Source organism: Salarias fasciatus, chromosome 1 (assembly GCF_902148845.1).
Source record: "Salarias fasciatus chromosome 1, fSalaFa1.1, whole genome shotgun sequence".
Taxonomy (NCBI): domain Eukaryota; kingdom Metazoa; phylum Chordata; class Actinopteri; order Blenniiformes; family Blenniidae; genus Salarias; species Salarias fasciatus.
The window spans coordinates 23,940,452-23,964,959 of record NC_043745.1 but is presented as its reverse complement, the minus strand read 5'-3'; the positions used below and the strand labels follow the sequence as shown (position 1 = coordinate 23,964,959).

Genomic DNA, 24,508 nt, shown 5'->3' with positions numbered 1-24,508 from the left:
ATCAGGGATATTCTCGCGGTGACGTGAGAGAGCAAACCACTACACACTGTGCAGCTCCAGAGAGCCTGGACCTCTCTGCTGGAGAGGACACCGACCGCAGCTGCACAGCCTGTATCATCAAGCAGTAACTTCAGTGTGAAGAAGAAGGAAAGTGCTTCCTGGAGGGATAATGTAACCCTGCGGGTCGCAGAAGGTCTGAGGTTCATTCTCCAAAAGTTGGGACAGAAATTACATACAAGTGAACTGAGGAGGAAATAAACTGCTTAAAAGGCTAAAGGTCACCGAATACTTTTGCTCATTCGCTTTGTGTTTTTTCCATTGATTAAAAAATAAAATAAACTAAACTTTAATTTCGTAAAGCATTCTCACTCTGCAGCATTTTGTTTTCTGGCAACGTGTCAAAACCTGCGACACAGAACTGAGCTGCATAAAGTCGCTTTGTATTTCAAAGGACATTTAGTGATTGATAGACACACAGAGTTTAAAAATGGTCACAGTTTGCATTTCTTTAAAAGATGATTGAAGGTTTTAGTTCCTTACAATAATGTGAAGCACAAATATGGAGTTTAAAAGATGAACTTTTCTAAAATATTAATCTATTTTCTATTCAGCTTAATCCTGTGCAGGGTCGCAGAGCGCTGAGGCCGATCCCAACTGGAGGGCAGTTACACCCCGGACAGGTCAGCCGGCCATTACAGGGCAACAAACAAACAAAACCACAACAACAAACAAATAAAAAACAGTACCCTGACTGATCAATAAAAATTCCAAGTTTCAGCAAATGTCAGTTTCATGTTTGTATCATTTGAGGTAATAATCAATACAATTCAAATCTGTTTATTTGAATAGTTCTCTTATGTTGCTGCAACTATTGCAATTAATTTTGTTTACATATATTGCTGGTATTACCAAGACTGGCTTAGATCAAAGTCTTTGGTCAGTTTTAACCTTTCTCATCTCAGCATAAGACTCTCCACAGATGTGCCAAGTTACATGACATTCTAGATTTTAACAGCTTATTTTAATGATGTAAAATGAAGATTAGCGTTATATTGTGTGTCTTTAGAAGTCATCATTCATGTTTAATGAAGAAATTAACTGACTGCAGATGTACTACTGTTGATATAAAGAGAAAGTGTCTCAGTTTTCAACAACAAGGAAAATCCTCTCTACAATACAGTGAAAATAAGACCGTCATGCTTCAGAAGACACTTTAACATTCATTCACCACCATCAATAGGAATCAAAGGTGGTTTAACCTTTAACTCCCGGCGAAACTGATAAATACTTGTTGGCTCTCCTGTCTAATTTCATCTGGAGCAGAGCATTGTCAGGTTCACTGCTCTTTATTTCCTCTGCAGGAGCAGGACAGTGTGCGCTTCACCCCGAAGAGCCGTTGTTCTCCATTATATTTCACTGATGCTGTTTATTAACTGTATCTTTATTCAAATCATGTACAAAGGAGAAGTACAAAATGTGCACTCTCCGCGCTCCGAGATTCTCTTTGAACCTTCACATTGATTGCCTTGACCTATTAAACTTCATTCTATTATTTGAGAAGGGAACCAAACTATGGCGAGCTCAAAGGAGGTGAACTTTCAATACAAAAAAAAGAGAAAGAGCCTTCTTGAAATGTTTCTTAAGTTCAAAGCTTTTTCCATCTCAAAAGGGCATTTTTAATTCCGTGTATTTTCAACGGAGAAGGTGGATACTAATAACTCTGGATTCTGAAGTACAGAATTCATATCTTTAAATCATGAACTGTGTCTCTGTTGCGATTGTAAAAGAAAACCTTTGAGATGTACACGTATTGAACTTCAAATTCAAAAGGGAAATAATATAAAGAATATACTTTCAAACGCAAGCTGCATCTGTGCTTCCATTACCAAACACTACAGTTTACAGCACAAACATTTATCATTTATTAGCGGCTCGCCCCGCTGCATTCACCGACGGAGTGATACGGTGCCCTCGCCCCGCGACGCCGGCTGAGCCTTTGTGTTGCGGCTCCCTCCCGAGTGACATCTTCATCTTTAATTGGAGAGTAATTACTTTCAGCCATCCGCGTCGTGGTGCGCTTTGAAAACACCTGAGAGAGAGAGAGAGAGAGAGAGAGAGAGAGAGAGAGAGAGAGAGAGAGAGGATGCGCCTCCTGAAGGATCAGGGCCCCACAGAGCCTGCTGGCCCTGGTGGCACAGACACCGATCACCCCCTCTGTTCTGCTTATTTTGCAATAAAATAAAAATGGGATGTTTTTCCCTCCTCCTGCAGAAATTCACCCAGACCCTCCACTGAGGATTGTGGCATTTCCATGTATTGACGTTTGGCTGGTGGTTCGTATACATTTGTTATTCTATGCTCTGGACTTCAAAGGGAATGAAAGAGGGCCTATTATGCTAATTGGGTCCTGTTCTGTTAAATGCAATCAAGGCCTCCCGCATTAATCCTTTACTAAATACTTACTGGCTTCAGAAATGATTTTTTTCAGAAGCTCAGACTCCTGACAGGGATGTTTGTTGAAGAGTTGTTTTGCTACAAGATAATAGATAGCAGTAAACAAAGTGTCTTATTTAAAATCCTCAATTAAAAAAACACATATATCAGCCTTTACAGGACAGTTAAAGTGTCACTGACGAGCCTTCGGCCTGTGTTTAGAAGGGATCGTCTCCTGACGCCACGCTGAGCAGGTCGACCTTGCTCTTACAGCTCTATTGTTCGCCACGCTGTACTGAGCATTTCAAACATATTCCACGGTTTTCCCACGACAGGAGCAGAGAAACAGGAGAAATCTGACAGCGATCCCCCCCGCGACACATATTTCAATCACATAAATGTTATTGTTACTTGCTGTGAACGTCTGAGGATTAGACTACAGTGGAAACGCAGCTGGCGCTTCCTTTGCGCACTGTGGGGATCCAGATTGTAGTCCAATTGTACAAATACAACACCAAGAAAGCCAATGCAATAGGTGCTTTGATTTCAGAATAGTATTTTATGCTGTTTTATCATTTTCAAGTTCCACATTCGGTACATTTTTTAATATGTAAGAAATGGAATTTGTTGAATAATTAAAGAGCTAGGAATCACTGAATATTCTTCCCAACATGTGTGCACGCTATAAAAAGAATAGAGGGAAGGCTGAATTGCAGTCACGCTGCATCACATCAACTGAGCTTCTTGCAGGAAGAGAAACAATTATCTTTTCTGCTTTATTATTATTACTATTGATATTATTATTCCAGGTACAATGCTCAAAAAGAGCAGAAATGGATAAGTGTGATTTTTAAAGGAGCTTTCTTGCATGAAACAATTACCTAATGTTCCTTAAATGGAAGGCTCTTTACAATACCTACAGTGAACTTGGGCTTTTTGTACATAAAAGCAATTGCTTTGCAAATGAAGCAGATGCCCCTGGGCCTCCTCTTTAATCTCTGAGCTCCACACACACACACACACACACACACACACACACACACACACACACAGAGTCAAATATACTTTATCTAGTGACTCAAGTATGAAGGTTATGCATCTTGTACGTTCAGACAGAACAATGCAAAGGTGACATATCTACCTTTTTCAATTGCATGTGCAAAAAATAAATACAGGTTTTAAAGACAAAGATACATTTCAGAAAATTACAATACAGATGTTATATAGTTTGCAAACACAAACCATTTAAATAGATGGTAAATTGTCATTACTGATATTAATAATTGGAAACTTTTTCTTAAACCTGATTACTGACTAAACTTCAAACACATGACCTATCCCATAGTAACGATCAATAATCACTAGTCTGCACTATACGTGTACATGTGTAGTATTGTTGGCACAGTCAGTATGACGATGTCCTGGTAACTATATAATTAGAATTGGCATGTTGCACCCCTTATTTCAACATGATTAATCAGTGGTTCGCTGTTAACTTGAAAGGAAATATTAGATCCTGACTAAACTTTGATGAAATCCAGAGTTACGATTTGGAGATTTGGGTCAACTAATGAGAGCAGAGCATCCCACACTGCAAGTCATTTGCATGAATGCAAATAGTGTTTGAGCTTATTGCATAATTTGGCGTGCAGTAATGACTTGTGAGGACATTGGTCCTTTGCAAGTGGACCTCATCAGTGGTTGTGAAAACCTGTTGTGTTGTGCCAATGAACGTTTCCTTTCAGGTTTAGGTTTCCACTGAAAATGCATTTAGAGTATGTAGATACAATTTAAGTTTTTTCCCCTGAATGCTCACACTGTACAAACACACAACAGTGAGCCAGGTGACTGTTTATTTACATTTAGAAATGTTTGAAACACTGATAAACTCATTGGTAACTATCACTGGACTCCTCTTTCCTTCAAGAAACAGAAGATTTGCTCCCAAAATATATGATTTGTGCAAAAAAATAAAAAATATCTGATATTTTGATAGTTTATTGCATCCCTCAGCATGGATCTGCAAGTTCCATTCCACATATTAACTGTATTTACCCTCTTGTACTCAGTCACTCATTGTACTCAGTGTTATTGAGTAGGATGCTGTGCAGAATTGAAAAAAAAAAAAAGTCCTTTAACTCAGGTCAATCTACCTGGTCTTATGGAAACATAATTGTATAATTTCTTCTCACATGAATGCTTGCAAACCTCTTCATAATTAAATTAAAAGAAATGTATGGGTCTGTTTATCTGTACAGTTTGAAGATGTTTACCTTAGGAGTGAGTGAAGGTGAGTAGTAGCCTATGTACAGTATAACCCCTATACACTGAACAATCTTTCATTACAGATACAAACAAAGACATCGTGAAATGTTCAGAATGTCTTCATATGCATTCGCATAAGTTTGATCATCATTCAGTCTTAAACTGTGCAAAATAGTTTATTATATAAGCTGCTTATATATGAGGGTTAAAATGCGAAAACTAGTTTGTCCCGTGCCGAGACACCGATTACCCCGACTGACTCCAAGGATGGAGCGCATTTAAAAACCTTCTTCTTTTTATAATTTAGATAATTGTGAATCCTCCTCTTTTGAGATTACTAATCACTATACTCCTAAGAATGAATCAGCTGCACACCTTTGAGACCTGCTCGGGCTGCACTGTAATCAAAGCGCCCCCCCTCCTTCATCCTCGCTCACTGACTGAATGGCGTTCTCTAATTAACCATGCAGAACAGGAGAAGAACACATGTTAATTTAATGTAACAAAAATGTTGATTTTCATGCACTCTCCTTTTCAAATATTTATGGGCTAGACTTGAATTTCAAGATGCATCAAAGACTCACAGGGTATGCAAATGTGTCTGCCTTACCCCCCAACAAGTTGGACTGTCTTTTCTGCTCTTCATACAGGCTCCACACACACACACACACACACACACACACACACACACACACACACACACACACACGCACAGAGCCATCTGAGCTATAAAGAGGAAGCCATGACGCCAAGCGCTTTGTTAAAAATAGTAGGCTATATTTGTGTTTGGAGAACTATTGGGCAGTGATGGACGCCTGCCGAGCTACGGAACCATGTGTGTTTTTATAATGATATCAAATAATAAACACCTGGTGTCGTTTGTCCTTTCTGCTCACACGACCATCATCTCCTTTGAGGTGGATTAGATTGCAATTCTGTAACATCAAGGTGGCTGAAAGGTTATGAGCTGTGCAACACAGATACCTTTTTTTTTTATTAGTGTACATTAAAACTTGCATTATTGACCAAATATGTTTTTTTTTATATAATAAAAATTGAAGATTAAAAAAATGCATCCTTAAACAGGAAAATGGTTGAAGCCCTCTTGAGTCGATTTTGTCTATTTTGCAGTCATCTGATTGTTGTAAAGTGGAAACATTTGGGTGCGTTTCCCTCAAGGACCAAAAGGTGGCGTATGAGACACGTCCAACACCCTCCACTCAGTGGAAGCGGAGAGAACAGAGCCCGCTGCTCAAAGAGCCTCCTCTCACTCCAAGTATCACATAAGAATCATCATGCATGGACCTGGAAAAACACAGTGTCAGTTAGAGGATTATTCCTAATTTGAGCAGACAGAGCTGTTTCAATCTCAGCTAGAAACTGTGCGAGACTTCAAGATTGTTCACTTTTCGGGGAGCGTTCAAGTTCATTGTCCACAGGAGAAAAAAAAGTTTCTCAAGGTAAGTCTTTCTTTTATCTTTCTTTTCATCTCAGCCCTCACACCCCTGATACATTTTTTTTTTTTGGGGGGGGGGGGGTTATAATCTCTGCAGATGCTCGGGTGAACTTTGATTGAAGCATTTGTTGTGTTTGACTTCACCTGGAAGAAAAAACAAAAGGGGCGAGTGAAGAGCAGAAAAGTCAAAGCTGATACGGTGTTATCAAGGCTGAGTTGTGTATTTCCTCCCTCACCCCCCCCTCTCCTTTTCCTGTTCTCTGTCACTCTCTCCCTCACTCTGTCTCTCTTTCTCTGCCTCTCCTCCCTCTTTTAGCTCTATGTCACTCTGCTGTTAACAATCAGAATTTCCTCCTGCTGTCTCCTCTCTTTGTAAGTAACTTTCTAATTTCTATTATCTGTCACTTAAGGCATGCTGATCTTTTTTTCCCCCAGATGATGCTGATTTAAACAGATTATAGCTCCTGTGTCAGAGTTGCCTCGGTTCTTTTCTGACATGTTTATTTAGATTTGGTTTGAGATTTCTATTGTTTGACACCTACAGGGCCTCTTTGAGAAACAGCTGATAATCTGAAACATGTGTTCAATCAGAGCTTCTGTTTGGCGCGAGAGCAACCTGTAGGTTTACTGGATTATCCTGTTGTCTCTCCGACAGATGTTTTTTTAAATTAAATACTAGATTTGCTTATAATAATTGTGATCAGACTAATACAATAACGCATACATTTGAAATGCAACGCAGTTATTTTTTTGTCGAGGTTTCTGTGTCCACAGACAGACAGTAATATCGAAGTTAAATGTGATCTTGAAAATTATATTTTCAAGCAGACCAGCTCTCATATATATGGCTGGTTTTTTTTTTATTTTGAATTTATATTTTTAATGTATGCAATTCAAGCCAAATATTTGAGTTTTTAGCAAAACTAGATATATTTTAAAGATAAAAAAATCTATGTAGAATGCAATCAGCTAACAATTAATTTTACATCTTGACAAAATAAGACGCAAATTATGACATTAAGTCCATGATGTCTGAAGTCATTTAATTACAATAAAAACTGTTTTGTTACAGTGGAAACTCAATCACATTGTTTTTATATTATAATCTAAAAAAGTAGGACGTGTCGGCATTTCAAGTGCTGATTTAATTTCTGTAATTAAAAGCAAAGTATCACACAAGTCAATTACCTCCTCAGCGCCCTACAAGACTTCAGCTGACCTGCTGCCATCATCCATTTTCAGCTGAATGCACGTTTTCTCTAAAGAAAGTGGTTTTAAAATGAAGTTGGAGAGGTCACCGATTTTTTTTCTTTTTTCCCACAACATAAATTGAAAAAATAAAGTGTCAAAACGTGTCACGAAAAGCACAACTGCTGCAACTCTACAGGGGAAAAGTCGTCCTTAACGTTAAAGTCTGTAAGAGATGTTCATTATAAGCGTATTAAACTTAGTCAAAGCGGGCAGAAACAAACCATCCACCCCGTCTGTGCGTTTTTTTCCTTCCTCCACCACCTCCACCCTCTCTCTCTTTCTCTCTCTCTCTCTCTCTCTCTCTCTCTCTCTCTCTCTCTCTCTCTCTCTCTCTCTCTCTCTCTCTCTCTCTCTCTCTCTCTCTCTCTCGCATCTCTTGTCTGTGAGGAGGAGGGGGAGTCCTGCCTCTTTGCCTTCCTCAGATCAATGCCCTGGCCACTCACTTTCTGATGTTGCACGACGGGAAATGCTTTGAATACTTGCGACATGGCTGCGCGCATTGATTGCCAAGATTGACAGCAGCTCTACCCATCGTCTTCTGTCGTCTGAGTGTGTGTGTGAGGGAGAGAGATAAAGAACAGATAAGACAAACAACAAAAGTACTTGTAAGTGTCGGACAACTGAACTTCCCAGAGAGTGTGCGGGATCCCCTCCTATGGCCCCGTGCGAGCAGTAAGTTTTCGCTCAACAGATAGCTCAGTGAGCCCTCTCTGTAAACTGCAGTCCAGTCTAGTTTTCTTTTGCGCACGGGAAAGGACGCACAATTACCTTCTCCACGGCTCACAACTTCAAGGTAAACAACACGTTTGTCGTACTTTCCAACATGCCTATTTGCTGTCCTGATATTTTTCCAGCCTGCGTCTTTTCTGCTGATTCCTCAGTCGAGCCGCTGTCAGTGAGATGTCCCGGCACCGTGCGCGCTGCGCGCTTCACAACAGTTTCGCGCAAAGTGACGCGCAGGTGAAGCTAAACACCGGATCGCAGTTTTTGCGATGGGGAGATTGACTGTCAACTTTAGTCACTGCGTGTTTCTGGTGCGCCCTTTTCTCCAAAAACAAGCCAAGTGTACACGCGAGACGAGCGTGGCACACTGCGTGCTTGGCTCGGAGTAACTCGGAATCGCTATTTTTTTTAAACCATATTCTCCAACAAACTTACCCCAAACTAAACTCTAACTAATTTTTTGACAGTTTGAAACCACGCGTGTTGTTTTATTTATTATTATTTTTAAATATCTTTGTGTATTTCAGCACCGAGAAGCCGTGCAGCCGGACACAGGCTGCACGCTGTAAACAGCAGCGTTCAGACCGAGCCGGACTCCTGTCACAGATAACATTTTCACTGTCATCCGCCCCCCCCCAAAAAAAACACGATTCTCAATTAGCTGCGATGCGGTGAAAAAGGCTGACGGCATTTTTTTTTATTTTTATTTTTTGTGCTCGTGCGTTGTTTACATGTCCCGTAACTTTCTTCTGCTGGTGGCAGTTTCACTTCTGTCCACAAAGCGGTACCATTCATTGACAGTGACGCGCGCCCCGGCAGGTTTCCTGTCTGTGCATGTGAGGTGGACAAGTTTATTTGAGGCGCTCATGTCTCATTAAACCTTTTTACATTCCAGCGCTCTTTGCGTCTTCCTCTGTTTTCTGCAGACACTTGCTCTTTAATGCCAGAAACTCCAGAGTTTCTGGACGCCGTTGCACCCTGGGAATCTGCTCTTCCTTAACTTTCTTGGGGGGTCAGGGGAATTGACCTCGAAAGAATGCATAAGTCATAAATTAAATTCAACAATCGCAAGGCTTGTCCATGTAGAGAAGATGTACTCGAACAGACAGTTTTCCATTTAAGCCGAAAGCTCTGACGCTCCGCGATCTCGGGAAACACACAGAAGTTGTCCTGTGAAAAGTGCACATGTGCTTAGTATTAACTGTTTTTGTTAGATTTTTACGCAATCCTTTACGCAACACAATTCAAAATCAATACTCGCCCTTTTGTACGGTTTTGATTTATTTCCAGTAATTTTGCATGTGTGATAAGAACTTTAATCATTAAAAAAAAGCAGCTTTCATTTACCAATCACAAGTCGTCTATCGGTTGACTTTCTTAATTTTTCTTTTTCCGTGTGTAACGTAAACGGTGCATCCAAATATCAGTGAAACAGAAAAACAATAGGAGCAGTTGTGCAGCGCGGGGACGGCCCCACATTTTAAAAATGTTTTCCAAAATTAGACTTTACACACACTCCTCGTGCAAAAAAAAAAGGAAGGGGAAAAAAACCTCTCCTTCAAACTGCTGCGGGAGTTATAATAACATTTTAATAAGATGATAATAATCCTCTGATGTAATTGTTTAAAAGCTGCACGAGCCTTTTCTGTGCTTTAAACACTTTGGCACGTGAGCATATTGACCACATAAATAACACACCTGTGGCTGATTAATGAGCCCGTGATTATCCCCCCCGCTGTGGTTTTTTTTTTTCATTATTTCAAAAAAACCCTTAAACCAAATGAAACGAATTTTTCCAGAGTGCAACGCAAACTCGGTGTTTCCCCCCCTGTCTCTTTTTTTTCTGCGCTGTCGGGAGTAAAGTTTTTCTCTCCTTGTGCCATTTCGCTTTTGGACAGTTGCTCCGACCGAGTCTGTTAAAGGCAGGTTTCCCTCATAAGGTAAGGCGGTTCTGGAGACCAAATGCAAGTCTAAATGGCACATTTATAATTAGACTGCCCATTCAGCACATTGTCCTGATTGCTATACAGGGACACTCGGCTCTGTCTCCAGAAGAGTTTGTCTCTGGCGGCTTGGTGCAGCTCAGCGTGTCGCTCAGCGAAAGAGCGCAAAGAGGAAAAGAGTGAAAAGCAGCATTTCAGCCCTTTGATGCCAACCGCGCACGGTTTTTTTTTTTGTTTGTTTTTAATTCAACGTTTCTCACTCGTCTCTGCACACGAGAACTACCGGCGTCTTAATTATTCCAACATTCTTTCTTCATGCGCATCTTCGTGAGTGTGTCACACACTTTATAACTTGCATTAAATTAAAAAAAAAAAAAAAACATCGGGGGAAACGTGGAGTGTAACTCACTTTTTGCAACCAGAGTCCTTCTAATAATTTTATTTTATTGGTGTTTTCCGGGAAGGATGCGCTTTTCGTTGTAAGGCATTCACTAAACTGTGAGGTAGTATAAATATTTCTCATGTGTCATATACTGACTGGTCCTGCACGTTTTCTGTATTTTCAAGGAGTTAATCCGCGGGTGGATCTGGGAGTGACATGACTCTGTGCAGGACTGAGAAATAAAGCAGCGTTTCCCACCTGGACACACTATAAAGATATAGAGTCGCTGACGCTGATGTGCCAGTAAGTTCAAAGATTTTTAGGACTTTCGTTTTGGCTTGAAGGGAGAAAGCCACCTGGCTCGCTTGTCTAAACACATCCTGCACTCTGTTCAAGTCCAATGTCTCCCATACTGAACTAGAAGAAGAGAGAAAAAAAAGCCTAATTTTCAGCAGAAATTTGAATTTCCTCTTGTATGATTCACTCCCAGCAGAGCTCTGCTGAGGTGAATATATGTTGAGAATGAGCTAATTTGAAAAAGCCACAAACTGATTTAACTCTATAGTCCTGCGTTTAAAAGTCTCCATCAAAAGCTCTTGCACAATCCATTAGTGAGATAAAAGAAGGGGCAGGCGGCAGAAGAGAGGGGGTGAAAAGAGTTGCAGACTTCAGGTCATAGCTTGGATATTTTTTAATATACGTGCACGCTGAATATTCATGATTGATGCTCCAAACACAGAAGACGAATTTGTAATTTCCAATAAATATTGCAGTAATTTTATTGTAAATCTGCAGGATCTAAACGGGGAGGGCATGTCGAAGCACACCTGTATCAGCTGTGATCAGGATTAGTGAAGTGAGATTTAGATCCAGTGCTTTGAGGAAAATCTGCTCTTATTTATCGTTAAGCCACACCGCGATGCAAATGAAAGTGCTGGTGTGTGTAGGTTTCGTTTTACGGCCTTGCTATTCTGCAAACAGTTTTATCCGGCGTGTATTTTCCCTGCCAAACTGAATTCTTTAATGATATTACTACCAATTCCACTCATGATAAGCTGATTTCATGCTTTGAGATGGAGGGGGAAAAAAAGCTTCTTGTATTGATATATTTCTGCAGGTGGGAAGCTCATCACAGTCGCAAGCTGTCATTAGAAAATTGTTGCAAACAATATGAATATTATTGATTGTTTTATACAATGACAGAGTAGTAATGAGGCTTCACTGCTCTATTCAGGCCTTGATATTTGAAATTCACATATTGTATTGTTTTATTCTTTGTGAGTGAGTGTGTGTGTGTGCGTGCGTGTGTGTGTGCGTGCTTGTGTTGGTGTGTCTGTGAAAGAGAGAGCCACTTTACGCCTTGGCATGTGTGCATGCATGAGTGATACTTTCCATCTTCCCAGTTATTTTGCAGGCATATCTTCACTCTTGACACGAATAAACACTGCTGTTGGTTTTTGATTCAAAATGTCAAAATCCCAAAAAGCGAGTCCCTCGCTCCCGGACCAAATGTCATTTAGACTCTTTAAGCGAGACCTCGCGCATTCTGTTATCTTTTCCATAGGCACTGTGTCTTTCAGGAGGCTGCAATTTTTTGTCTGAGGTGACAGGACGCTGGTGGGATGTGGGCAGGGAGCGAGGAGCGAGCGGGGCGGCTGAGGGTTACACAGGTACTAGTCGCCCTGTCTTTGTGGTCGCTGTGGCAGAGACCTGATGATAAACAAGATGAGAAGAGGTAAACAACAGCAGGCCTGGTAAAGGCAGAGGAGGGGGGGCCAGCAGAAGGCTGGAGGACCGCAGGAGATAATAAATGTGGCAGCACATGTTGTGGCATCTGTCTTTCTAAGTGTTATCTAATTTGCTGTAGGATATTTCAACAATGATGAAAACTGATGGGGAGACGCCGTAGCGTCTCCGCGACGAGGGGAGGGGGCTAATTTGCTCCCTTCAACAAGAAGTTCCTGACAAGTTAAACACATCACTAATTAACGTCGCCAGATGAATTGTGGCTGTTTTGTGTCTGCAGGATTGTCACTTTTGGTGGAGATAAGTCTAATGAAATCAGGGGTCAGCCGAGGCACAGAGGAGAGAACCTCCAAAGTCGCGGTCAATCACGAAAGGCGGTGACAATTCCGTTACTGCAGATCGAGACAGCATCCAAAGGTGTTGTATTTTGTATTTCATTAAGACATGATGGCTAATTTGCTCTAATTTGACACAGAGCGTTATTTTTTTCTTCCATCTCGTAATGTCAAAGATTCAACTTGATTAGATGTCATTTTTTATTCAGGAGCAGGCCGTACCTTATGTGCGTCAACACTTACTGAACATCATCAGGGCAGCGGCACTTTTTTTTTTTTTTTCGGTTCTGTTAGATCTCCGTGTCCCTCTGGCTGCTGTAAGTGAACAGTATTGCTGACATTAAAGGATTACAGATGAAAAAAAAAATCTAAATACGTGTATCATCACAGAAACTGTATAATTGCACAAGTAACCTAAGTGGCCCATTTTGATCTGTATCATTCACTCTCCCACCAATATGTTTTCCTCAAAATAATTGGACATTTTCTTTCAGTCCATAGCATAGTTGTGCATAATTAACTTTGACTTCAAAATGCAACAGTCAGGGCTATGGTAAGGAGCCTCTGTTGATTTTCTTCTTCTTCTTCTTCTTTTTTTTTTTAAATCACACATTAAAATGTAGAATTAATTGGAAGGGCGTTGGTGGTCGCACGTCTTTGACACGGGCCTGGGACTGTAATCAGGTGGAGGAATTAGTCGGGCTCATTGTTTTTTATGAATCAGATGAAGATTTGTACAGTGGCTGTGTGAAGATGGTTGCCTCCATTTCCATATCAAAGAGACACACAGTGCAGCCGGGCAGTAATTAAAACATGGTGAATTTTGGAGTCCCTGCACATGTAGGCGCACACGTGCGTGTATGCGCGCGCGCGCACGCACGCACACACACACACACACACACACACACACACACACACACACACACACACACACACACACACACACACACACACACACAGAAATAGGGACAAGGGCATTAATAAATGTGCACCCCCAGCGTGTGAGCACACATGCACACTCCATTTCTTCCTCTCTCCCTCATCCCTCTCTCCATCCTTTTTTCCTTTCACTCTCTCCTACACAGATACACACACATACATGTACGCATGCACGCACACACGCACGCTTGCTTGCATATAGTCAGAGGCTCAGAACTGTCAGGCTGTGTGACAATAATGCAGGTGGTTTAAACTGAGTATTGAACAAATGCTCACATCACTGCTGCGTATTTGACATTACAAGGTCCCGAATTCCAATTTTTTTTCTATATTTTGTTTTCTCTCCCTTTTTGTGGCGAGCATAAAAAGCTACAGTTCCAGTCATGCATTAATTAAACATTTTTTCACGCCGACTCTGAAGCTACTTTCTCTGACTGCAGTCACACTAAACTTTTATTTCTGTCACAGAAATAATTTTTTTTTTTGTGAGTGCATTAGCCTTTCATAGATAAATAGATATACGGTCGTTACATGCGTGCACAGGTGACCTTGCTCAAAAATTCTGGGACTAATCAAAAAAGGAAAGAAAAAAAAATCAGCTGTGATCTTTTGCCCCGTGTGATTTCTGTCCTTCTAGAATTGAAGAAGCTCTGAAGACCTGAGATTGTGCTTAGAGTGAACAAGGGAAAAGAGATTAGTGTAATGTGGGCTTATGCGCTGCTTACACACAAAAGCTGCACAACAAGCCCTTTCCTTGCACCCCCCCCTCCCCCATTGTGTTTGGATCAGGCCATCCCATGGGCAAGACGCTGCCTTGGAGGAAGCTTTAAAGGACTTCATGAAAATATAACTTAAGCCAGTCTAAGCAGCGATGACACTTGAAGTTTTCATGTAAATATAATGCCAAAGAATTCCCATAAAACCTCACCCTTTAATAGAGAGGAAGCAGTGCAATTGTGGCATGAAGCGTACACCACATTTGAATTTCCTATTTGTTGTGAGTAACCCTACTCCAGAAAAAAAAAAAAAAAAAAAGTCTCCCTCAGGAATTACTTTAACGGTCTATTAAAGCAGAACAATTAGACATTATCCATTTGGTGGAAGTTTACAGCAGGCTTGATATCTGCCAGCTTGATCTGACAGGAGACGCTGAATATGTTCCGTAGTTGCTACTAAGCCAGTCAATCTGGCTTCATTACTCCACAATCCAGACTGAAGCTTGTTTGGAGCTGGCACACAGTTATTTTCAGATGAGCCTACAAACTAAGCTTCTGTGGGCATTACTGCATACGTGTCCATGTAGGAGTGTAAATCTGTGCATTGATACACACTTTAGGAAACGTTTAATTTGAACATATGTTATTTCATAGAACTTTCTGAGCATGGTTTGTGCTCTGAGGTTCGTTGAACCATGATGCAGAATGCCTGAATAACGCGTTTGTCCCATTTAACTGACCAGTTTTCAGTAAACGCGCTCACAAAGCCTTCATGTAATTGCATAAATGCAGAAATGATCCTTGGGTTTCACACGTTTTTGGAGGCACATCTCCCAACAAAAGCATATTTTATATTTTCTCATACTTAATTCCAAGCTCTCCAGATACTGTGTGTGTGTGTGTGTGTGTGTGTGTGTGTGTGTGTGTGTGTGTGTGTGTGTGTGTGTGTGTGTGTGTGTGTGTCTGTCAGCCCTCTTGGGTGGAAACAAATCCTGATCAACTACTTGCATCATGGAGCAGCCACTGTGACATCTAAAACAGGCGGGGAAGTTATGGAAAAGAAAAAGAATGTGTTGAGCCAGAATTCAGATTCCCAACAGTTATTCCTGTGGAAAATGCTAATGCTGGATGCCAAAAATAAATCAAAGTGACAAAGAGAGAGGGTGGGGGATGAGATGGAAAGGGTCTTGTGGCTAAAATTCTGACGAAGTTAACCATAGCATCTCTTCTTGCCCAGGTCTTTTGTTTCCTCTCTGAATAATTTCTTTTTACACTAACTTGGATGTCCTACAAGGCTTTGCTCTTAATGTGCATTATGACAAAATGTCTTCAGCAGATCCAACCACAGGCTCTCTCTGCTGCTCTGCTCTGTTTCGCTGTCGGTCTTTGTTATCCTCCTTCTCTCTTTTACTGTCTGAGCGAAGGCGGGGGGGGGTTGTTGCCCTGTTGCTGAAAAGATGAGCTATTTTCTGAGACTCACTAAGACTGAAAAGTCTGTACAAATAATGATGTTTAGTGCTCATGTTGCTTCAGATCCCTCTGATGTTAAGTGAATCAAACTCGGGCTTCTTTAGCCAAAGAAAGTTTTCCTTTTTTTTTTTCTTTTTTTTCATCATGAACTACAATTGAAGAATATTTTAAAGAAGATATTTTGTGTTTTCAAGATAGTTTAAACATATTGTGCTAATTGGGTGAGGCTAAATGCAGTGATGATATTGAATAGGCAGACAGCATTTGTTCCCAAATGACTAGAGAAACCTTAGCTGCCCGTTTACGTACTTGCTTGTGCCATATCCGTAATGGGGATGCTAATTTTGGAAAATATGACCTTAGACCACACTTAAATTAACAGCGCCTGTTCCTTAAGGAAGGCCTAATTAACCACACTTAAAAAATAGCCGAGGGAGTCCATGCAAACATTGTTTTGCAATTTTTTTAAATATTGCACTTCGAAACCTGTGATTGGCTTGCATGTATAAGCAGAGTGCAGCTATACTGAGGAAAAAGGCCAAAATGCTGAAGAATTTGAGGAATACAATGAAAGAAAGTACCAACTGTGATCATTTCTTTCCTCAATGGGACTGAAAAAAAAAAGGAAATCTGCTGAAATGATAGAGAAAGCCTGTGGTTTGGCCCATGTAGTGTATTTCCCATGAGCCTCTTTGACAATCTGAGGGGATAGCCACTCTGGCACACGCCACCCAACCCACATGCAACACACACACACACACACACACACACACACACACACACACACACACACACACACACACACACACACACACACACACACACACACACAGAGTGGTGGTGGTGTTTCTGCCAGGCATGACGGATGTAGAAACCTCTGGGTGGAGACTTGTCTGAGAGGAGGTGATTGACAGGAGGGGGGAGGGGACAGGAAGATGGGAGGAGATATCTTGTCTGAGAAACATCCATATTTTGTCTACATTTCCTTGTGACAATGGTATGAAGCTCTGAATGAGTATTTAACGAGAGACACATACTGGATGCCATACGATGATAAAGATACATCTGAAACTGTTGCGACTGATTTCTTTGACATCTTCACTCTCAACTTTACACTGGAGCATTTATGAAGCAGCAGTTTAGACACAATGGCACATGTTGTTTGAAGAATCATTCTGTTACTGCACGCTGTAAACTCGTCTCAAGAAAGTTAGGGCGGCTTGCCTTGCCACATGACTGCTGTGATGCACTGAGGTTTGCATGCTATTAGATTAAAGTTATTGTTTTACATGCTCACAGTACATCTCTCAAACATAAGTGCTCCAGTTTGCCAGCGTGAGCCTAATGCACTTAAAATGGCCACAGTGATTTCCTCAGTCTAACCAGGTGTTTGGAGCTGCTTAGGCATGACCATAAAGATGTGATTATACTGCATTTAGAAAGAACCATTAAGTGAAAGGAACAAAAAATAAAGCATAATCAGAAACACGGAAAGTCAGTAAAGAATTGAAGCTAAGAAAAAAAAAAAGAAAGAAAAAGAAGTCCAAATGATTTTTTTTCTTTCAAATGAAGTGTGCAGACACACACCATAGTGGTCAACATTGGAGTGTGGCTTCTGCTGCAACTTACAGTCACTGTTCAGGAGAAAAGCTTTGTGTAGTGGACCCAGGGTGGAGTCCAGGGGAGGCACAATTCTCCCCCTCATCCTTAGTAAAGCTAAATTTATTGGTTACAATCTGCAGGGTGGAGGAGTGTGGGTTATGGCCAGGCCAAAGAAAGGCTTCTAATTAAACAGTCATCATTATCAACTTGTGGTCAGTGATCATCATCCCCAACACTGCCTCTCCGAGATGAACGTGGAACCGCTGAGGGTTTCCTTGAAGCTGGACTGAATTAGAATAGAAGAAACAGAGGAAGAAACTGCGAGTGAGAATTTTTTTTTCCCCCCTCCTCTCTTGGCAGAACAAGCAGCATGAGGCGCTGTGCCATATCCACTCAGGTTTAAACAATTATCCAACATCAGAGAAACCAAGTAGAGCCTCAGCGCTGGCACAACCGTTGTGCTTCTGACTGTATTTCAGGACATGGTTTCAGACATGGCCAAGTGTCACATGTAAGCGGAGCTTTCGATAATTTCAATTAGTGTAAGAGGGTGTGTCTGCAGTATCTGTATCGCTGCTGCCGGAGCAGCTTTCCTTTGAGGTTGACAGCTCCTTAATATAGTATTTCATGGTTTGATGTGTGAGTGACACAGAGGCGCTCCAAGAGGACGGCAAAATGGTTTATTAGGACCTAATTAGATTGCTGTGATTAAAGGGGAAGTGACTGTGATTAGGAGACCTGCAGATAATGTGGAAGCATGGATGAATATTCAGAGGAAAGAATCACAGTATGTATCAGCCTGTGGGTATTTGGTGTGTGTGCGTGTGTGTGCGTGTGTGTGTGTTTGTGTGTGTGTGTGTGTGTGTGTGTCTTTCCAGCGTATGAGAGAACCTACAGAGTCCGGGCCACCTCGAAGTGGCCGTGTTATGATATCGTCTTTACAACACGTCGCAGCAGAGAAACTTTGCATCATAAACTATTAGGCGCAAAAACACATGGATATGATCCAACCCTTCGGCCTGTGTGTTCTGAGTGTTTTTAGACACGCATATGCCTCATGTGGAAAGTCTGAAATTTGATGACCACCTCTTGTATGCCAAACACTGTCAAAAGATGAATATGACCCTTTTTTTTTTTATAGGGGTTTTAGTCTAACATGTTAGAGTGGACTTTCACAGCCAATTGAACATGAAACCATGAGGAATGTTCTGCAAAGCCCTGTCTGCTTCGGGAAGCTTAGGCCACTCGGAAAGAATCACACATTCTTGTGAACTTCGGAGTATGCGCTGTTTAATCAAAGAGATAAATGGTCTTATTATTATTAGTCTCCATCAATGGAGAGATTAACATTGGATTTTCTTTCTTTTCGCCTCACAAACTTCTAACTTTTTCAGATATGTGATAGCCACTGCCATTAGAAATCATTTATGGGAGTGTTCTGAGGGCAGGAGATTGTCAGCAGGGCCTCGCGATTTTACAATTTCACAACTGACTTCCTCCTTAAAATGACACTGGCTTACCTGCCTATTACTCCCTTTGATTTCTACAGTACATGCTTCTGCGCTCTGAGAGGTATTCATAATAAGCTTAAACTCCACTGGCTTCATTGCTAAAGGGTGCTTATCTCTCTGCTATTCAAGAGAAAGAAGGGTAATATTTTTTCCAATTTCAACATTTCACTGTTAGGCCACACTGCCCAAAACCATGTTTGGGGGGCTGCTGTGGAGAGCAGGCATGCACACACACATGGACATAACACATTCACACACTCTGCACATGGCGGCTCTGTGGAAATATCATTATTGCCATTTCAATATTGAAACGGTACAGTGGTGGAGGGTTTTTTCTTTTCCATGCTGGTTGGAAGTCACACATTTTGCCACATTTATTTATGTTATTAAGATAGACCCAATGCACATTTTTACCTCAGATTTCTAAAGATTCTGGGAATGACTTTGTAAGTTTCTAATTTACATATATATCTGCTCAACTATTTAATTGGCATCAATTTCTGTTGAAATGAAAGCATTTCTCATTTATAGATCATACTTACTTCGAGGCACTTATTTCATGTTTCTACATGCAATTTATTCTATTTACATTTTCATTTTGTTCCCACCGACATGTTTAAAGTATACTTATCCTCAGTATGCATACTCATATGTAATGAAAGATATATTTGAAAATGAGTTTGTGGTGAGTAGCAGTAGCCGTAGAGTCTTGTTCTCCTGCTTGGAGCTATGTCAGGGTTTCTTCAAGTAATAATGGGAAGCATGTGTCTGCATGTGAAAAGACAGGATTTTCCATGTGACCCACCTGTTGTGTTTCGAACGCCAGACTCAGGTTAATGGGGCATTTGCTCGAACCTTGTCCTGCACTCAACAAAGACACCTGAAGGTGCTCATGCTACCACTACGAGTTGTGCGGGGATGCCAAATAATGCCTGAGAAAAACTAAACTTTAATGACTGTCAGAAATTAAACACACATAATGTGTAGGCCCTAAGTGTGTGTTCAAACTCCATCCTCCTCCAGCTGTTAACAGTGTGTCGTAGCTTTGTACCGGGAGCCTAAGTGCTCCCTCGCCCTCTTGCCTGTAGCCTCAGCTTGCTTGAGTTTCTCAGTTTTACCGTTGCCTGTGCCATGCTGTAATGGGCTCCCAGAACATGATGGGAGTATAATAACTGCTTGACGATGTTTTTCTTACCCCCCTCATTCTGTGCTGAACGTGAAACGGGTCCAGAAACATGGAATATATGGTGCAGGTTGTGATGTCAGTTGTTATTGCTGGATATGTGAACCAGTAAACTCTAGATTATTTTCCACAATCTGCTGTGCAGAGTGCATTATGTCACAAAGGCCACATTATAGCTAGCTGGGTGTAGAACACTTTCTCTCTCTCTCTCTTTCTGTGTCTTTCTCGGCCACCTTCTGTGCTTCCAGTCTAGACTGCAGCTTTACTTTATGCCCATTTCCTTTCTTTGTGCTGCAATCAATGCACAATGGACCCATAGGATATCTTACATAATGAGCAAGAAAAATCATACATTCAAAGTGTGGCCACTAATGGACCAGAATGTTATCTCGACACATTTTGTGTGTGTGCATAATAGTGATGAATATCTAATTGTTTATTATTAGGTCTGCGTTTTTTTTTTTTTTAGCCTAATATTTGCAAATGTCGTTGCATTAACAGATGCATGGTCCATTCAACACGACTTTAAATACTGACGCTAATTCATAAGTCATGATTTATATAATTCCATTCCTTTGCTCTACAACTGATACTCCAGCGCAGCCTCTTTTCAATACGGTATGGAATGGACGAGCTTCCTGTTTTTCCGTTAATTAAATTTGCCACTAACATATGCCGGCAGGAACCTCTTACCTTGTTTGACTTATTTATTGCCTGACTCCAGAGGTAATTTGACCTCTCATTTCAAAGGACCTTTTTTTTTAATCCAGAAAAGGAGTGTTAAACTCAATTATACCAGTGATCAGTGGCTCAAACACTACATTTGTTTCCTCTGAGGGGACAAGCCAAGCAAAGCCCTGCCCTCGGCTCCTTATCCCTGACTCCTGGTCTTTCTACCCCTACGGGGCAACAAGGCAGGAGAGGTAAATTAGGAGGGAAAAGAAATGGGAATGGGGGAGCCAGAGGGAGACATGAGTGAGATGAGAATGGGAGAATGGAAAGCCAGGGAGAGAGGAAAGTGCCCTACAGTTCCTGCCATGTCACTGGAGATTTGTGTCCTCCTTTTAAATCATTTCCCTCTTTAGAAGATTAAGAAGGCAGAAATATTCTCAAACTGATCATTTTCCCTCCTACTAAATGGCCTCATTTGCATTTGCAAACGCCGCTATTAATTGCAGGTTTGAAAAAAAAAAAGACAAATGACCTCTGCAATTGTCAATAAAAAAAATAACAAAAACAGAGGTTATAATGCTAATTGTTGAATAGCAAAAGAAACTGTACAAAAAGATGTGTCCTTCGTCTCTGTCAGATTCAAGCAATGACCATCAAAGACTTCATTATTTTCTTGAACATAAATCTCTTATCTTCAGTCTGTATTTTTTATTAAGCAAATGAAGGTCTTTCCCTTCATTACTATCAGCTGCTAATTTTAGATTATAGTTTCTCCTGATAGAATGATGTTTTTAGTGCAGTGCCGTTACGATATAGTTTTATGTTAACATAAGATAAAAACAGATTTTTCTACAAAGGCTAAAGTCCTTTTGTAGATTTTAGAGAACTGCAGCTCATTTATATTACTTACTATACACTGTAACATGCGACCAAGGTTTTCCACATGTCCTTAGTTAAAGTTGTCGGCTTGCATTGTAGCGAGCTTCCAACGAGAATAATTACTTGTCAGCCGGAGCCTGCTTCTGCCAATAGAAAAATGTCGTACTGTATTACAAGTCATTGGAGGAAAAGACTACTATCAAATTGTGTGTTCCTGCTTCTCCTGGAACAAGGAAAACACTGAATAATTTGCGGACACCAGTGCCTTGTTGTAACCTGATCATTTATGGATCAGTTGTTTTCTTTCTGGTTTAATTCACCATGTGATTGATTTTCAGTGCAGTAGTGTTGGAAAATATCCACACTAAACCGTGCCTGAAATAGGGAATCATTTGAATACAGATGCTTACGGCTTAGGCCCTGTCACTGGAAACCACTTGGAGCCAGGAGACAATTGCAGGTTGATTATGTTGCTTCTGACAGAAGTTGCAAGTCCTTTGTACAAGGCAGACATATTTGCATCTAAATGCTTATTGTAGACATCTAAACAGCATAAAGACTGATTGTAAATGCCAGCTGTTGGGCCGTACTCGGGAATAAAAAAAAAAAAGAATTTCAATAAGGAAAATTGGGATGGAAATGAGGGAATTATTTTCAAACAGTGGAGCTGAAATCAATAAGTAGGAAATGGTGATGTGCCGGTTGTACATTTTCATTGAGTGTGTTTGTACAATCACATATGAATCTATTTACTGTGAGCACTGTATGTTGATTTTAACTGTTGGAAGTAAAATATTTATATTCATATGTTTTTATATTCATATGCAGTTTTTTTTTTTAATCTATAAAAAGGATGCATTACAGGTATGATGAGATTTCAGTGTTGGTTAAAACACGTTTGTTATAATATATTTCAAACACTGGCAGGTATACTTGTTGGAACAAATCATTCAATCTCAATTATGTTTGTGTGTTTGTATGGGCATATTATACTGTACTGTATGTAAGTGCACCTATATATAAATGTGTGTGTGTGTGTGTGTGTGTGTGTGTGTGTGTGTGTGTGTGTGTGTGTGTGTGTGTGCGTGCGTGTGCGTGTGCGTGTGCGGTTGGTGCCCAAAGCAGAGTGATGCCCCTGCTGATTCTGCTCCTCTAGCTCTTTGTCCTGCAGCACTCAGTGTGTCTGCCTCCTTGGGAGACTGGCAGGCTTCTCTAGTGTGGCTCCACAAAGGCCCAGTCTCCTTTGAGGTGTTAAAAACTTCCATTTATGCATCTCCCTGGACAAAAAAAGCACCAAGTCCATTTGAGTCCAGTAGCAACACAGGCAGACATTGTGGCCACGCTTCTCCAGCACTCATTTCACAGATTCTAAAACCAGTATGTGGTGAACAGGATTTGAGGGGCTAAAGTGCCCCACGAGGGCCAGGCGATAAGAGGGGAGAAACGCCACCACGCAGTAAACTAGAAGATGGGTCCAGGAAAATAAACACATTACCTGGGAGAGAGGGAAAGACTTGTTTTCACACCCCTGCCCCCGACGTACACAAAAACACAAACCCCACATCAAATAAAAGATGGAGGAGAAAGAAGGAAAGAAAGGAAAAATGGAAAAGAATTGTGTGTGTATTTCTGTGTGTGTGTGTGTGTGTGTGTGTGTCACGGAAGTTAAAAAGAGGCCTCGTCAGTGTGCAAAAAGACAAGCCCATTCTATGTTCTCAGTCTTTACAGTCTATGGAGAATGTGAGAGGAAATCAAAGAGAATTGACAGGTTGCACTGGGGACTGAATGCCGTCCACCGTGGAGGAAAACATTCTATTTGCCGGTCGTTTCTCTCCCTTCATCCCGACTCAACCCAGTTGCTCAGTAAATAGACTTTTATTCTTGTTATTTGACGCTGAGGAAATGACAGATAATGTATTTGCCAAGCAGCACATGAAAGCGTTGTTCAGCCACAGCGCCGTATCTGTAGCTCGATTTTGCTTGTAACAAACTCTGGGTGGAATAGCCCCTGCTTTCTTTTTTCTTCTTTTTCTTTTTTTTTTTTTTTCCTTCTCTGCGCCGTCCAACATTATTGCACTTCAGCTCTGCCAAAAATAATGGTCACTATTTTACTCTCAACAAAGATATTTAACAGGAGTGACATTCCAGTAGTCATTCTTGACACACTGGTGCGAGACGTTTTGTGAGTGTCTGGTCTGCTGTAGTTCAATGTCAGGTGGAATCTGCGAGAGACAGAAAAAAAAAAAGGCACGCTGAGAAAGACAGAGGGCAGAGATAAAAAGAGAAGAAAAGAGAGATCTGAAAGGTTGTGACAGTTAATGGAGTGCCGTAGCATGGAGCAGCTGTTTGCATGTGACTGACCAAGTTCCCCACACCAAATAACTCTATGATATGGTGGATGCCTTGTAGAGATACAGCTTGTCTTTTTGACAACACACTCCCAGACCTTTTGATTTTTCTGCCGGCGTCTGTACAAAGTGCATCACACTGGCAGGAAGTGAATGAATTTAGAGTGTCAACAGAGTACCTGAACTTTTCCTGACAAGTAATGTCCTCTCGTTCCCGGCTACGGCGATTACTCGCTGCATGGAAGCTGTCGTTTTACATTTCACAGCTGATGCTACCGCGGGAAGAATTGACTTTATGGCACTGGCTATTTAACTCACAATCATACATGTTCAATTACTATATCAGACATTTCTTTACTAGAATTTTCTCCACTTCACCCCTTAACCCTTAACGCTGTGTTATACCCCCACCCCCCATTTGCCTATTTCCCCTGGGACCACTGTTACAGCCTCCACCCCCTCTCTCTCAGAGTCCCCATGCCTTCCCCAGTCTGACTGACTGTGGCTGCTGCTTCTGCAGAGATAACCACACTGCATCCAGGTGGGGAGCAGCCTGCTGATGGCATAGATTACCTCTATTGTCAAAAATAACTAACTCGGCAGAATTCCTACTTTACCGTGCTTGGACGCAGAGGAAAGTGAGGATTTGGAACG

The 24,508-nt window shown here is 41.2% G+C and overlaps 1 protein-coding gene across 3 annotated transcripts in view; it reads left to right on the top strand.

Annotated features, from left to right (window-relative positions):
• The first annotated feature begins 7,849 nt into the window (after positions 1-7,849).
• sox6 (SRY-box transcription factor 6) overlaps positions 7,850-24,508 on the top strand; it is a 125,768-nt gene continuing 109,109 nt past the window's right edge. For all 3 annotated transcript variants that reach the window (XM_030094496.1, XM_030094509.1, XM_030094502.1), the window contains exon 1: positions 7,850-8,198. The gene's annotated coding sequence lies outside the window, so the exon portion shown is untranslated. The remainder of the gene's footprint in view (positions 8,199-24,508) is intronic.